This window comes from Echinops telfairi, unplaced genomic scaffold (genome assembly GCF_000313985.2).
Source record: "Echinops telfairi isolate 266 unplaced genomic scaffold, ASM31398v2 ScPeMD7_7469;HRSCAF=8507_1, whole genome shotgun sequence".
Lineage (NCBI taxonomy): Eukaryota > Metazoa > Chordata > Mammalia > Afrosoricida > Tenrecidae > Echinops > Echinops telfairi.
This window is the reverse complement of record NW_022111373.1, coordinates 74,378,184-74,382,607: the sequence shown is the minus strand read 5'-3', so window position 1 is coordinate 74,382,607 and position 4,424 is coordinate 74,378,184.

Below are 4,424 nucleotides of genomic sequence, written 5' to 3'. Positions count from 1 at the left end.
TTTTCTATAGATTTCTTGTAAGGGATTAGTCCCTTATCTGACACAGTAGAACTCCGGTACTTGGCCCCATCAGTCCTCGACATAATCGGATTTTGACGTAAAATGTCGAGAAAATTTTGCATCGGAGCTCGAATAAAACATCAGAATCTGACCCAACATGTGTGATTTTTGTAAACAAAAGTAGTTTGTGTTTCCGTCATTCGACATTAGTTGGCATTGTTAGTACAAGTTGTTTATACCTTTGGCGGCTGTGTTCCAAGCCTTTGCTATAATTTTCTTAGTTTTTGTGACTTTTTGTACCATTTTTAGATAAAAACCATGGGTCCTAAGAAAGAGTTATTTTGAAAAGAATCATGATAAGGAACTGGTTAACCATTTTATTGATATTGCCGATAATTTAATAAACCCTTTTAGAAAACAGTTAAGGAAATGCCAACAGCAGACAGATATTTTTTTTAAGAGAAAGTCAGCCAGGTCCTAGTGAAAAGAGGCAAAAAAGGGAAAACCCCTCCTGAAAGGCAGCTACCAGTTGATTTTATGGAGGGGATTCCCCTCATGCTATTTCGATGAAGTCTTTCTGATGTACACAAGGGCCTTTGGAAATGTGGCCTATGTGAAAGCTTCACTTCCGTTGCATCTGGGTCTTGCCTCAGGTTTGTCCACCTCCTGACATCCTGCCTTGTCGACTCCAGGAGCCATCAGCAGACGGCCTACCTTGAATTCATTTTCCTCTGCATCCACCAGTCTGTGGTTTCCCTACTTCCGCTTCTGGATTCATCAGCCCCTGCAGCTACACAGGTCAGGAGACACCTTCAGTTTATCACCTGACCCATGAACTTGAACTAGACTGGACTTTGCTGCTCCTACAACTGGCCACGTGCAGGCGTTTAAGACCCCAGGCGCCGAGCAATGGACGAAGAAGTAGAACAGAAGCAGTGAACACATGAAAGGCCAGTTACGCGGGCTATCCCATGAACCATGGCCCTAAGCCTCCACACCCAGGACCACACTCTCACGAGGCGTTTGGTTGCTCAGAAGCAGCCTCGGCAGCTACTCTTTTTTTTAAGTCATCCTTGTAAATAGATCACTCAGCTTTTTACAGGTGTACGACTTATTGACAGAAATGACAGTAGTTGGCTGTACCACCATACCCTTAAGTCAATGTCATTTTCCATCACGGTCAATCCCCTGGCCCATTCGCTCCCTGTCCCTGTGACAATCCCTCTGACCAAGAGAGACATTAGAAGGTAATTTGAGGGGCTGGAGATTGAAGAGAAATATAGTCCAGTTAAACCAACATTACAAAGCAGAAGGTAGATGCAAATTTTGTGCTACTTGAAAGCTTATGCAGTTTTGAGGATCCATGTAGTCTAGCTGTCGAGAAGACAGATCTAATCATTAATTTAAGACACACAGTTGACACTAGCGGACATTACCTTTCTCTGCAGGATATCATTATTTCCAAAATGGCACCTTGGCTGAAGTTTAAATAGGCAGTTTCCATTGGTCTATAAGGCTCTCTGCTTCTGGATATACATATATATTTATATATTTTATATAAATATAAACCGATTAGACCTACTGCTAGGAGCCCTGGTGGCATAGTGGGTTACTTATTGAGCTGCTAACCACAAATTCTGCAGTTTGAACTCACCAGCTGCTCCTCGAGAGGAAGGTGAGTATCTTTTCCCATAAAGATTTACAGCCTCAGAAGCCCGCAGCGTTAGTTCTACTCGGTCCTACGAGGCACTAAGAGTTGGAATTGACTTTATGGCAGTGAGTTGAGAGCTACTGCATAAGCCAACGTTTCTCCTTCTACCTGTTTCTCATTGTACTCCATCGTAGGTGAGGATATTAGTCCTGACATCACAGCATGACTAGACTTCTCATCACTTCATTTACCACTAGACATGAGTGTCTGGTTACTGCTTCAAGAATGGATGAGCCAGTTCTAGGATTCCATTCAGAGGAACGGAAGTTCTACTTTCTAGGACCACTGTGTTAAACTGGGTTCTTTGCTGTTATTATTGTTGCTGTTGTTAGATGCATCGAGTCTGTTCCGACGTGGAGAGACCCAATGTACAACAGAGTGAACGCTGTTTAGAACTGCCCTCTCCTCACAATTGTTCCTATGCTTAAGCCCATTGTTGCAGCCACTGTATCAATCCATCTCATTGAGGACCTTCCTCTGTTTCACTGCCCTTCCACTTTATTAAACATGATGTCCTTCTCCAGGGTCTTTCCTGACAGCACGTCCAAAATATGTACGATGAAGTCTTGCCGTCCTTGCCTCTAAGGAGAACTCTGGCCAAACTGCTTCCAAGGCAGATTTGTTTGTCCTTTTAGTACTCCATGGTACTTTCAATATTCTTCTCCGGCACCACAATTCAGATGCATTGATTCTTCTTCATTCTTCCATATTCAACTTTTCCATGCACATGAGGCAATTGAAAATACCATGCCTTGGGTCAGGTGCACCTTCGTTCTCACAGTAACCTTCTTGCTTTCAACGATCTACAAAGATCTTGTTTGATCTTTTGACTGCTGCTTCCATGAGCAGTGATTGTGCATCCAGGCAAGATGACATCCTTGACACCTTCAATCTTTTCTTCACTTATCACGGTGTTACCTATTTGTCCAGTTCTCTAGAGAGGCAAACGCAGTGACACTTATGTGTGTATGCATACAGAAAGAGATTTATACCGAGAAAGGGTTCACACAGTTGTCAAAGTGATTAAGTCCAGTCTGCTTCAAGTCTTTGGATCAGATGGTGAACTGGAGGCTGCTCCCAACCAGTGTAGCTGCAGGGACCGACAAAGGAGAAAATAGGAAGATAAAACAGGAAGATCACAGTCTGGTGGATGCAGAGCTGAATGAATCCAAGGTCAGCAATTGAATCCAAGGGCAACTGTCTGCTGATGGCTCTTGGGATCTGCAGGCAATATGATGGGTGACGAATGAACCAGATGCAGGATCCAGATCCAACTGAAGTGAACTAGTTCCCCCAGTGCCAAGATTTACACTGAGTGAAACTGACCCCGAATTGTATGCAGACTGGGACAAGATTAAGGAGGTGGTACCCTTAACCCTATTACCTTAATTGCTTGCCTGCTTCACAGAAGATCCCATCATGGAGTTGACCACACGGCATTAGGTGATATCATGGGAGAATCCTGACCTAACCAAGTTGACATAAAACCTAACTGTCACAGCCATTTACTGACTTCCTTAGCTTGGGTTCCCCTGAAAGCAAAGACCAGGATGGAGACAGATGCTTATAGTTTGAGAGGGGGAAGCACCTTGTGGCGGTGTGATCAAGGATTTGGTTCTTGACCTAAAGGCTGGCAATTTGAACCCGCCTGCTGCTCTACAGGAAAAGGATGTGACAATTGGCTTCCATAAAGAACACAGCCTTAGAAATGCTGGCAAGCTCAACGCTGTCTTCTGCAATAGTGGGTTACAGGGTCAGGGAACCCAGGAAGCAGGACTGAGTGAGCAGGGAAGGAAATGAAAGAAATGCCTACCGCAATAAAGATAACACATTTATCTATAATTTACCCTAATTTTGTCTTAAAAAAATTTTTTTTTTCTAATTTTGTCTTTCAATGACGTTTTTGTTCTCTGTTTGTACTTCCACTTGGCACACGTAAGCCGTGTAGTGAACTGTCCCCAGCGCACTCCGCCAGGCCCTTTCTGCCCAGATTCTTCAGGTTTTAACTCTGCCGTATTCTGTGATTTAACACCGACGAACCATTGATACAAACTTTGTTTTTGTTTGGTTGGTTAACTTTTGAGTTTGAGACCTATGGGAACTTTCTAATTTATTTTCGGAAGCTTCCCCAAAATACTACTTCTTTTTACTTCAAATACAGTGAGCTAAACAAAGCTTATCCTGGAGGCAGTTTTGAGCACGTTTTCTGTGGTGACTTATAGTTTAAGCATACCACTCTGGTGAGTGGGGGATGTATTTGAAGTAAAGAGATTAGTGGTGGGTGGACCAGTTGAATGGTTGCAATATCAAAAGCCAGAACCAAGATGGTTTTAAGATTCAATCTGCGAAATATGTGGCAGAGAGGAATGAACAAGAGACTGCAGGGCCAGAGGAGGTGGAGCTGGAGCTGGGAAAAGGTAGCTCTGATGTGCTTTGTGCTTCCTGAGGTCCCCTGATGCCCTTTACCGACCCGAGTCCCTGAGGAGACTGAGCCTGACTCGGAAAGCCACATCTGCATGGATCTCGCCAGTGGTGGGCTGGAAAGAATCTAACAGCCAGTTCGCTGCCCTAGTGACTGTTTTAACTATTAAAAAAGGATATACTGAGAGGTATTTTATTATGTCATAAAATGAATAAATAATAACAATTAAAGAGATACACAGAACTAGATGATGTTATCAGTTTTAAAATATTAATGATACCTGAAAAGAAA